The 12837-nt window shown below is 41.1% G+C and overlaps 1 long non-coding RNA gene across 1 annotated transcript in view; it reads left to right on the forward strand.

Moving 5' to 3' along the window:
* LOC309804067 overlaps positions 1-12837 on the forward strand; it is a 313329-nt gene that overhangs the window by 216139 nt on the left and 84353 nt on the right. The gene's annotated exons all lie outside the window — the stretch shown is intronic.

Raw genomic sequence — 12837 nt, forward strand, 5'->3', positions numbered from 1 at the left:
TCTTCTCTTACTTCTTAGATGAAACTGTCCAAGCGAAGGCTACCAAGCATTTCATTGTTACCAACTCTTAATGGACAGTTTTCAATATTGATTTCCCTGAGATTCTTGATACTTTGGGACACTCTTTTATTACTTAAGCTCTTTCCTCCTTTAATTCCAGGATTCTACTCCCTCATAAATCCCACACCTGATTTCTGGCTATTCTTTCTCAGATTCCTGTGCTGACATCCTTTCCTCTGACCACCTTTAAAGCAGGTGTGTGCAAGGCTCCATCATCTTCTCCTCCTCCCCCCTCCACTGTTCCTCACTCTGCACACTTTTCCTGTTGGATTGCATCCACTGCCATGATTCTAACTCACATCAATATTTTGATGATTGTCAAATCTAACCTAAACGTATGTCACAAGTACCAGCCTCACATGTCCAATAGAATAATGGGTGGCTTCATCTGTCAAAATCATCTCAACATGGCAGAGGTCTCAAGCACGTGCTGTGCTCCTTCTATCCACAGTGCTCCTCTATGCAAGATCCACACGTCCACCTCCTTTTCATCCTTCAAAACCACTTTAATGTCATCTTCATTAAACCTGGTCCAGTTCCTTCAGGTAGAGTTGATCACTCTGTCTTTTGGGTTTCACTCTGGTAAACCTCTTCCAACAAACATTCATTGATAATGTACTTTATGTCAAGCCCTAGAGAAAGAGAAATGGAAAAAGCTCACAGAGCAGCAGAGAAGTCACTGAAGAGGTACAAGTTCCTTTAGTAAAGGAAACATGCAAGAGAATCTGGTAAGGCCATGGTTCTCAAAGTGTGGTTTGTGGGCCCCTGGGGGATCCCTGAGACTCTCCCAGGGTGTCCACAAAAGCAAAAGTACTTTCATAATAACATTAAGGCATTATTCACTTTTCCACCATATTGATATTTGCACTGATGATGCAAAAGCAATAGTGGATAAACATCTTGGTGCTTTAGGCAGTGGCACTAAACTAGTACTTGTTGGATTCTTCACTTCCTCCCACTCACAGTAAAAGAAAATACCAAGATCACTTGAGAATGTTCTTTTTGAAACAATAAAATTATTAATTTTAAATCTCAACCCTTGGGCTTCCCTGGTGGCGCAGTGGTTGAGAGTCCGCCTGCTGTTGCAGGGGACACGGGTTCATGCCCCGGTCCGGGAAGATCCCACATGCCGCGGAGCAGCTGGGCCTGTGAGCCATGGCCTCTGAGCCTGCGCGTCCGGAACCTGTGCTCCGCAACAGGAGAGGCCACAACAGTGAGAGGCCCGTGTACCGCAAAAAAAAAAAAATTTAAATCTCAACCCTTGAGTATAAGTCTTTTTAATAGTCTGTGTGACAACATGAGAAGTACACATAAAGTACTTCTATTGCATACTGAAGTACGATGTTTATCTTGGGGAAATTGTGTAATTGTGTAATTTCTCATTTTATGTCTGTTAACCTTTGTCGTATATATTGAGGTGCTCCTCTGTTGGGTGCATATATATTTGGATCGATCTCTTGATCATTATGTAGCGTCCTTCTTTGTCTCTTGTAACAGTCTTTATTTTAAAGTCTATTTTGTCTGATATGAGAATTGCTACTCCACCTCTCTTTTGATTTTCCTTTTCATGGAATACCTTTTTCCATCCCCTCACTTGCAGTCTGTGTGTCTCTAGTCTGAAGTGAGTCTCTTGTAGGCAGCATATATATGGGTCTTGTTTTTGTATCCATTTAGCCACTCAGTGTTTTTTGGTTGGAGTGCATTTATGTTTAAGGTAATTATCGGTATGTATGTCCTTATTGCCATTTTGTTAATTGTTTTATAGGCCTTTCCTCCTGCCCCCTGCTCCTTTTCTTCCTTTGTTCTCTTCTCTTGTGATTCAATGACTATCTTTAGTATTATACTTGGACTCTTTTTTCTTTTTTTGTGTGTATATCTGTGATCAATTTTTGGTTTGGGCTTACCATGAGGTTTTTATATAGTAGTCTCTCTATATATGTGACTGTCTTAAGTTACTGATCTCTTAATTTGAAATGCATTTTTAAAACCCTGCATTTGTACTCTCCTCCCCTCATGATTACTGTTTTTGATATAATATTTTACATCTAATTGTTTTGTGTATCCCTTAACTGCTTATTGTGGATACAGGTGATTTTACTACTTTTGTCTTTTAACCTCCCTACTACCTTTGTATGTGGATGATTTCTTAACCTTTACTATATGTTTGCCTTTACTGGTGAGCTTTTTTCACTTTGTAATTGTCTTGTTTCTAGTTCTCTTTTTCACCTAGAGAAGTTCCTTTAACGTTTATTGTAAAGCCAGTTGGATGGTGCTGAATTCTTTTAGATTTCATTTGTCTGTAAAGCTTTTGATTTCTTCATCAAATGTGAGTGAGAGCCTTGTTGGGTAGAGTATTTTTGGTTGTAGGTTTTTCCCTTTTATCCCTTTAAATATATCATACCACGCCTTTCTGGCCTGCAGAGTTTCTGCTGAAAAATCAGCTGATAGCCTTATGGGAGTTCCCTTGTATGTTATTTGTTGCTTTTCCCTTGCTGCTTTTAATATTCTCTCCTTATCTTTAATTTTTGTCATTTTAATTACGATGTGTCTTGGTGTGTTCCTCTTTGGGTTCATCCTGTATGGAACTCTCTGCACTTCCTGGACTTGGGTGACTGCTTCCTTTCCCAGGTTAAAGAACTCTACAGCTATTATCTCTTCAAATATTTTCTCAGGCCCCCCTCTCTCTCTTCCCCTTCTGGAACTCCTATAATGCAAATATTACTGCACTTGATGTTGTCCCAGAGGTCTCCTAAACTGTCCTTGTTTCTTTCCATTCTTTTTTCTTTTTTCTGTTTGGCAGCAGTGATCTCCATTATTATCTGTCTTCCAGCTCACTGATTCATCCTTCTGAATCATTTAGTCTCCTATTGATTCCTTCTAGTGTATTTTTCATTTCAGTTATGATATTCTTTATCTCTGCTTGGTTGTTCTTTATATTTTCTCTTTGTTAAAAACATTTAACTTGTTGCTCTGTGCATCTGTTCTTCTCCCAAGTTCTTTGATCAGCTGAACTCTTTCTTGGGTAGATTGCCTATCTCCATGTCACTTAGTTCTTCAGGAGTTTTATCTTGTTCCTTCATCTGGAATATGTTCTTCTGCTGCCTCATTTTGTCTAAGTTTCTGTTTGTATTTTTATGTATGTGGTAGGTTATTTACATTTCTTGACCTTGGAGAAGTGGCCGTCTGCAGGAGACATCCTATGTGTCCCAGCAGTGAGCTCCCCCCTCATTACCCAAGCTTTATGCTCTAGGGGTTCCCCCTAAGAGGGCTGCATGCATCCTTCTGTTGTGGCAGGCTGACTATGAGGGCAGTCTGGTAGTTGGTTGCCAGGCCCTGACTTGTGTGGATGCTGCTGGCTGCTGTTCATTGGGGCAGTCATAAGGCAGCTGGCTGCAGAACTCTAGGGGGCCCTGGGGCTAGTGCTGGCTCATTGGTGGCTGGAGTCAGGGTCCCAAAGATTCTGGGGCTGTTGCCCACCCACTGGCAGGTGAAGCCAGGTTCTGGGGTTAGTGCTGGACTACTGGTAGGCAGAGCTGGTTCCTGGAGTCTGGCTGCAGGACCCAGGGATCCAGAGCTCATTTCAGATCATTGGTAGGGAGACTGGTTCCTGGCACAGTGGATATGGGGTCCAGGGTGTCCTGAAGCTTGTGTTGACCTGCTAATGGACAGGGACAGGGCCAGCTGGTCCCAGGGTAGGGTCTGTCCTGCCATCTGCAGACTTGATCCATAGGCTGTGGGATTGTAGTTTTCTTAATTCTGTGTCTTCCCCATGGTGGATGAGCCTGGTCTAGAGGCCAGTGCAGGTTTCCTGGAGGGAGAGGTCAGTGACTGCCCACTGGTGGTGGAGCTGGGTCTTGGCCCTCTGGTGGGCAGGACTGTGTCTAGGGGTGCGTCTAGAGGTGGCTGTGGGCTCAGGAAGTCTTTAAGCAACCTGTCTGATGTTAGGTGGGGCTGTGTCCCCACCCAGTTAGTTGTTTGGCCTGAGGCATCCCAGCACTGGCGCCTACAGGCTGTTGGGTAGGGCCAGGTCTTGGTGCTAATGAGCCAAGATGGCAGCCACCAGCAGCAGTGTTCACACAGTATCTATGTCTGACACCAGTGTCTATGACCCCAGGGTAAGCTGCAGCTGTCCTCCACCTCTCCAGGAGACTCTCCAAGACCTGCAGGTAGGTCTGGCCCAAGCTCCTATCAAATTACTGCTTTTGCCTTGGGTCCCAATGCACGTGAGATTTTGTGTGTGCCCTTTAAGAGTGATGTCTCTTTTTCTCACAGTCCTATGAGGCTGCTGAAATTAAGCCCTGCTGGCCTTCAAAGCCAAATGCTCTGGGGACTCATCTTTCCAGTGTAGGACCCCCAGCCTAGACAGCCCGATGTGGGGCTCAGAACTCTCACTCCTGTGCGAGAACCTCTGCATTGTAATTATTTTCCAGCTTATGGGTTGCCCACCCAGGGGTGTGGAATTTGATTACATCTCGAGTCTTCCCCTTTTACCCATCTCATTGAGGTTTCTTCTTTATGTCTTTAGTTGTAGAAGATCTTTTCTGGTAGGTTCCAGTCTTTTTTCACTGATGGTTGTTCTACAGATAGTTGTGACTTTGATGTGCTTGCCAGAGGAGATAAGCTCAGGGTCTTTCTATTCCACTGTCTTGACCACTCTCTGTTGTGGAATTGTTGAGTTGTAAGGTAGAGTAGTTGCTGTTAGTGAAATGCTATTTTTACTTGAATGGCTAATGAGTAGACTATGGTTATTTAGACTTGAGTATTTGGCAAATATATCCTAAAAATGAGTGAGTGAGCCTGTCACTGAAAATAACTGACTGTATCTGTTGCTAATGATAAAATTCAAGCTTGCAAGTGAAAATTAGAATTTTGGAAAACATATACACCTGTAAATTTGAAAGCTTCCTAATATTTAAGGCTTTTTTTGAGATTGGTTGTGATATTAACAATGTGATTTTTAAAAATACATATTATATAATGAGATGTGTAACCATTTGAAAGATCTGCATGACTTAATGAACCAGTGTTTTCTCAGTGACCAATGCATGGTGTTAGAAAATCATGCATAGATAAAAGATCCTTTCAATATGAAAGACAGACCAATGAATTTTAATTTAACAGAGTATGTAAAGTTCATTGAAATGGTATCAGATCCCACATTGCAACTAACCTTTAAGAAACTACAACTTGGCAAGTTTTGATACAGTATTAATAAGAATATCCACAATTATCTGAAAAGGATATTAAAATACTCCCCCCTCTTCCAACTACATATCTATGTGAGACCAAATTTTCTTCATTTACTTCAACTAAAAGAACATAGCTATAGGAGATTGAATGCAGATATGGGAAACCAGCTGTCTTGTATTATTCCAGACATTTAAAAGATCTGTAAAAGTGCAAAACAACTCTACTCTTCTCACCAATTTTTTGTTTGTTTTAAAAAATACACTTTGTTAAAAGATAATTTTTTAAAAAGATCAAGTGAAATCATGATTTTCATACAGGTATAAAAATGAGCACAGGTTAAAGATCTTATTCTACTTGTTAAATGGTAAGGGAACCAAGCAGATATTATAAACAGTTCAAAACAGTAAGTTAAATTCACATTTATATGGAGTAAAAGTATATTAATGAATTGTAAATGGAGGCAAAATGGGTTTGCCAATCTAACCTTTATCAGACAGGACATAATTTGCATGTCTCTCAGTCATCTACAATTATAGAGTTATAATATAGCTCAAAAAAAAAAAAAGATGTTTAGAGTCTGGTAACCCAGAAAGGGTATCTTCTACACAATGCATAGTTTCACATTGAAATAACTTTTTCTCAACAAATTAATTTTCATTGAAAAAAATGTTAGTTGTGTTAACAAGAAATGAGTATCATTCTGGATGAAAAACACTTTCCATTTCTTGACCTTTTGAACTTTAATGACCTCCACTCCACCTCCATGATCAGATCCTAAAACTTGTCATTACCAGGAACTCCTTCCCTCCATCCAAATCTCACACTTCCTGATCATGGTTCCCTCAATCTGTTATTCTCACTATGTCTGCTCTTCAGTCTCCTTGTGATCTCTACTGCCTTGTTCCTTCAACTGCTATCCCACATCATCTTCAGTCCCATCATGACCACGAGGCAGATTTCCTCAGTCACGCTCTTGCCAAAGTCTTCAGTTCTCAGTGTCCTCCTTTCATCTCCTGTACCCAGTAAACTCCTAATTTTATAGATCTCCAGCTGATTGCCTTTTCTGCCTTCACTCACAGGCTTCTTTCCCAGTGCTACGCATAAAGTTTGGTGCTGCTATAAATTCATCTTCTCTAATTTCATGCACTCTTCAAAGGTGCCTTATATTTATATTTATACATCTTCTGAGTCATCTCTCTCCAACTTTTCCCATACCCCTCAAGCCCTCTCTTCTACTACCTTCTCTGCCTGTGCATCAGGAATGCATTTATCTCCTTCCTCATATACATACGATAAAAGGAGGCCATCACGTGAGATCTCTCAGCTTCCTGTCACTGCTACCCACACCTGCATCCAAATGTGGCTTTGCTTCCACCTCTGAGGTCATAGTGGAAGAGTCAGAAGGTGTCCTTTCTAAAGCTAATCCCTATCCCTGCAAGATGGCTCATACAGGAGCTGTGCCACTAGTAGAAGGATGTAGCCACATTCCAGTGACCCCACAGGGAAGGGCTCAGGGGAGAAATACCCCAGCCTCATTTCTTTTCTGTCCTTTTCTCTTGCTGGTGCTTCCCACTGACTGAATCCAGTTGGAAGCAAGAGGGCAAGGGAGCCCATTGATACGATCCATAAAATTTCTGTCTCCCAGGACCCAGGGCAGAGGGGATAAGGTGAAGAGTAGATCTAGAAGGCCAAAAGAAACTATCCTCCTTTTTCAGAGCTAGGGACTGAGAAGGATCTTTCAGTGTTTTTTGCTTCATTGGAATGTGATCCCCATGGCACACCCAGCGTTCCAACCAATGAATGTCACGGGGGCAGGGGAGGAGGAGCACACTGGAGTGGACTAGGACCTCTTTTCCATATTCTTCTGTACGTCGGGTCCTCTAGCTGCAAAGGAGGAGCTCAGCATTCAATCAGCAGTGCCCCTAAAATGCAGGACAGCACCCTCACACCTTTCCACTTGTCTGCCTGCCCAAATAGCACCCTGTGGTGGACATTCTGTGGCTATGTCATATACCCCTTTTCCTTAACTCCATTCTCAGTATTTGGAGACACCTCCACTCCTTCACATGAAAGAGTAACCCAGGGGACTTCACTCATGGTTTCAAAGGCTCAAGCAGGAGTTAGGTCAAAAATTATTTACCTAAGGGCCCTTTCTGAGACCTCCTCCTCCTGTCATCTACAGTGGAGAGCTGGGCTGAATGCCTAACAGATGAGTTCGGAGAGAGGTAAGATGACCATTTGCCACATTTTCCTATGTAGCTGACTTCACTCCTCCCAGCTCTTCCTTACTCCTGATCAGATTTAAGCAGAGCCAACTATTGCAGCAAGAGGTTGCTTTTGATGTTAAGCATATACCCTCCTATTAGGCATAAAAATTAATCTGTATTCAGTAATTGTGTGTAAGAAATTAAACCAGAAGATTTTCCAAAGTCTGAGCCTTGTCACAAATAAGTATGTACAAGCTATGTTAATGCCGTGCTTAAACACACTTTAATGTCATGGGGAAGGTGAATATCTGCCCTTCTGCTTTAAATTTGAGGTGAGATTGGATAGGTCTGTGCCAGGGTCATCTAGATCTAGACTGCAAGCAAATCACCTTCGCTGAGATCAGACCTGATAATGGAAATGAAGTCACCCAGCTAAAATGTGTTGAGCCTTACAGAAGACTTCCTCCGTGCTCCTGTTTATATAGGCAAATTGCTCATCCCAGTGGCTCCTAGGCCACTGTACCTGCTGAGCTTCTGCCTGCTGATTTTGAGCCAGCGATTTATCACAACTAAAGTTTTATTAAAAATGTACCCTCTGCTCTTCAGAGAACAAATATGAAAATCTGGTTTCTGAAGATATCAGAGCCATTTATTTTTGAAGTTGGCAGCGCTGGCTGTGAATACTGCTCCAGGATGGATCTCTTCTGTGGAAGGTGGAGTTATGTATTTTTCAGAACAAGGTTTTCTCCTTTCATCCACAAGAAGCAATAAAATATTAAATAAGGTGTAAAAAAATTAAAACATTTTGGAAGGGAAAGAGCAAGCAAATCACATACCCTGAGTGGCAACCACTGCAGGGAGCCTCTCTGACAATAGGGAAGAGAAAGTGGTTGGCACCAGGGCCCTCTGATCATTGCATCTGTTCCCCAGCTTCCCTGCAGAGCTGGCGGCCCCACTCTGGGTGAAAACACTGGCTTCTCCCTGGCCATAAAGCGGACAGGAACAGATGGAGCATCTTTGAGGTGGCTGTCCAAGGCCGGCCAAGACCCGCTTATGGAATACTAGGACAACTAATTGAAAAGTGAGAAAGTCAGCCAGCTAGCTAGTTAGCTGCTTCCTCTTTACAAGTATGAAGAGATGGTCTGGAATGAGAAAGACTTGGTTAGGACTTGTAGCTTAACTGCTTACTCAGTATGTGGTCTTAGAAAAATTACTTATTATTACTCTGAAGTCCATTTTCTCTTCAAGGAAAATAGAGATTATAATATCCAGCATCCACTTGGAGGTATTGACTGCAATCACTAATGTAAAGCACCTGGACTAAAGTAGGGATTTATCACAGTCATGGTAGCAAACACTTACACAGCACTGTTCCTTCCCAAGCACTTTATGCGTTAGCTCATTTAATCCTAAAACAGCTGTATGATATAGGTACAAGTTTATCTCCATTTTACTGGTGAAGAAACTGAGGCACGGCAAGTTTAAGTAACTTGCCCTAAAACGTACACTTGCTTATAAGATACAGAGTCAGGATTCAAACCCAGGCGGTCTGGTCCTGGTTCTCAATCTCTAGACCTGTACTCTTCACTTTAGAAGAGTCTGATACAGGTTAATGTTCATGTCCCCCTACCCATAGTAACAGTGTGGTTTTTCTTTCCACAGAAATAAAAGGGAGTTTTGTTACTGTTGTTTTTGTTTAGACATGGCTCCCATGAATTTGAGAGAGCATCTTAGGACTCTGCATTTCTTTTTTGCAGTGAGTGGCCTTTCTTTTCACTGTTAAAGAAATCCAACACACTTTAGGCTGAGACTATTCAGTTTAAGTCCATCATGTTCCAAGAGAAACCTGCTGATTCAGTTACAATGATGTACAATGGACAAACAACTGGTTATTTAGGTAGTTTTAATTTTTGTCAGGTTGTCAGGGAATTGTGGAGACATTATAAAGCTGGAGAATCAAGACAATCAGATGCAATCCTAAAATTATGATGTCGATGATACACTTAGATATCAATTGCCAACCAGCACCCTTTACTTAGCAAAAATGAGTCACTGTCAATTTTATAGGTGAGAACAAAAGGATACTATGTTAAATCAGGATCTTGGCCTGTCCTGATTTGTATATTTGTCTTGTTATACATTAACTGATGTGTTTTTGTAAATGTGAATATGGCAGTCATCAATAAACCTTTATGAGTGATTGAGTTAATCTCAAGTCACTGTAGCTTTAGTAATTGCTTGTTAGTTTAGATGCTAGAACTGCATGTGTTGTGCATATTTTGATTTTATTAAAGTAAAAAAGTTGAACTGCAAAAAAAACTGCATGGAAAATTAATTTTGTAAATAAATCAAATTTTAAATTCATAGGGAAATGTAGTATTCTGTAAAATCATTTCGTGAAATGAAGGCTTATTCTGTGATGGAAATATGTTCTGGTTAATGTACCTATTCAGTAATTGAAGTTTTTGTATGATGATGTTTCTAAAAGTGAAATGTATATATATATGTATAAATGTGTGTATAATCAGCAACAGTGACACAGAACATAATCCTGAGCCCTTGAAGGGCACCGAGGTTTGAGAATGAGGTTCCCATGGGTGCCATGTTTGGTTTTTCCTGCAATATCTACCTATAAGTTGTTGGCAGTAATCCACCAGTAATCAGACACCATCTGTGATTTCCTTTCTGTTTCATATCAAAACCTCACCGAATATAAATAGCCTCCTTCCTTCCATTACCACGCATCTCTCTCTGCTTCCCCCACCCCCACCAAATCCTCCCAACAGACTTCAGGGCTGCTCTCTAATCAATTTATTCCTACAAAAGAGACACACAAGTTACAACTTAATGGCAAGTTGAATTTTCCAAGTGTCTAAGTGTAAACCCTCCAGTCATCTATCAGTAGAGATATGAGTATGAACTAAAGCAGAAAAACATTAAATTCCTGAACTAGGTTTATCAACAGTTCAGCCTGATAACAGTTTTATATGTTTCTAATTACAGCTGATGATGCAGACATCAGACTAACACTAAAAACACATAAGTACGATGGCATTTGAGGGAGTATGAAGGTGATCTCTACCCACAGAGACTGCAGCTTTCAGAAGATCCTGGCTTCAGCTAATATGATCATTCAGATAATATATGCACTTGTAGTGTCTTATTTACATAAAGAAAGGAAAGAGATGAGGGACTTCCCTGGTGGCACAATGGTTAAGAATCTGCCTGCCAGTGCAGGGGACATGGGTTCGAGCCCTGGTCCGGGAAGATCCCACATGCCACAGAGCAACTAAGCCTGTGTACAACAACTACTGAGCCTGTGTTCTAAAGCCCATACTAAACCCACGTGCCTAGAGCCCGTGCTCCACAACAAGAGAAGCCACCGCAGTGAGAGGGCCATGCACCACAAGGAAGAGTGGCCCCCGCTCGCCGCAACTAGAGGAAGCCCGCACGCAGCTACGAAGACCCAACGTAGCCAAAAATAAATTAATTATTTTTTTAAATATTTTAAAAATAAAGGAAAGAGATGAGATGGGGTTGAGACTTTATCAGAATGGCTGCAAAGTAGGAGAGATTGGAATCAGTCTACTGGACTTGAAAATAATTTTAGATCTAAGAATATATGCACTTGGCATTCAACTCTTAGAAGATGTTTATAAATTCTTCTCTGTGACAAATACAATTTATTTTCTTTAAATGTTTAATAGGCACATTTTTTTCTGTTCAGCTGCAGTATCAACTGTGCACACCTGTAAAAAGGAGAAGATATTGCTTGGTGTCAAGTGGTTATTCCTTTGCCCTTCTCCAGGCAGTGATGCTGCTGACGTACCCATTACTGCTTTTAGTCCCCTTTATTTTCCAGGAGCAAGGTGAGCTAAAGGAGAGAATTCTCTCCAAACATAGAATAAAATAGAAAGGAAGAAGAGAGAGGATTTGAGCACTCATCAGCTACAAAGAAACAGGGCAAAGAAAAGTCAAAAACTTGTGTGAAGCGTACAGCCTGCATGGATGTGGGTGGAACCTGCAGAAAGATCAAGCGGACTAGTCATGTTGGGGAAGAAGATCTTCATGGGGAGGCAGGCAGTAGAGAATGGGCTTGGGTTGGTGTAAATGTCGTAAAAGTAGACAAAGAATTGGAAATGATCAGCAGGTACATGGAAATACGGAAAGATGCTGAGAGTATAGATTTGAGAATCATCTGCACTGAAGGGTCAGTTGATGCCTTAATAAATGAGTTTTGTCTGGTAATATCTTTAACGTATTATATTTAACGTCTTATCAGGTTTTTGTAAACAGATTAATTTACTTCTGGGAAAAAAAGAAAAGAATGTACATTCTAATTCAAGATAGATTGAACATACATATTTACCTCTCTCCCTGTAGAGACTACATTGAAATGCTAATAAAAGTTTTTAAAGGAATGGAAAGAGTGTGGAGAGGAGGAAATGAGTAGATAAGAGACTTCAAGAAACTTCTAGATGATGGCAAGTGGTTGGAAGCATGTAGACAGATGAAGCACAGTAGCAAAACCATAGCCCAGAATGTGCTATATGATGGTCTGCAGTGCAGAAGAGTACCCATCTGCCTGGAGGGGCTAAAGGCTTGGAGTCACAGGAATGATAAGAAAGAAGAGGTGAGCAGAAGCCATAAACAGGGGAAAGTTGTGTGAAAGTCAGTGCCTGGCAGCCCTTCTTGCTCCCCGACCCCTCAGAGCTGCAGGCCACCTGGCCATTGCCTCCAGGATCCTTCTCTAAAGACAATAAGTAAACCAGGGAAAACCATGACCTCTTTTGAGAGTTTTGGCTGTTCAGCAAAAGAATTCCTTATTCTGGCATTTAGATACCCCTGAACTGTCAGGGAGCTCCAAGCCTACTTACCATAAAGCTGATCTTTCAACCTGCCCTTCCCTTGTACATGGATCTTCCAGGAAGACCCCCAAAGCAAGGAAAAAAACTCTTTCTACTGAACAGAGGAGGAAACATGCATCTTCATTATTAATATGTAGCATCTAGGGAGGATCCAACACACGAGGAAGACAAGTAGTATGAAAGAGAAAGACCACAATTATCAGAGAAAATAGACATTATTCAGAAAACAGAGAGGGACTTTTTCAAAATCTTCTGGTACTCTCAGAGATTCGAGAAGATATTGTGTCCTAAAATCAAATTGTTGTGAAACAGGAACACAGAATAAGTAAGACTGCTTAGAAATTAAGCATAATTGCTATAAGATAAAGCAGAGGAAATCTACAGAACAAAGCAGAAAGACAAAGAAAATATAAAAAATGAAAGAAAGAGACATAGAGGCTTAATTTAGGAATTCCATCTTCTGACCATAGAGATTCAAGAACAGTAGATTTTAATAAAAAGAAGAGGTGAAA

Source organism: Mesoplodon mirus (genome assembly GCF_964341445.2).
Source record: "Mesoplodon mirus genome assembly, chromosome: 1".
NCBI lineage: Eukaryota > Metazoa > Chordata > Mammalia > Artiodactyla > Ziphiidae > Mesoplodon > Mesoplodon mirus.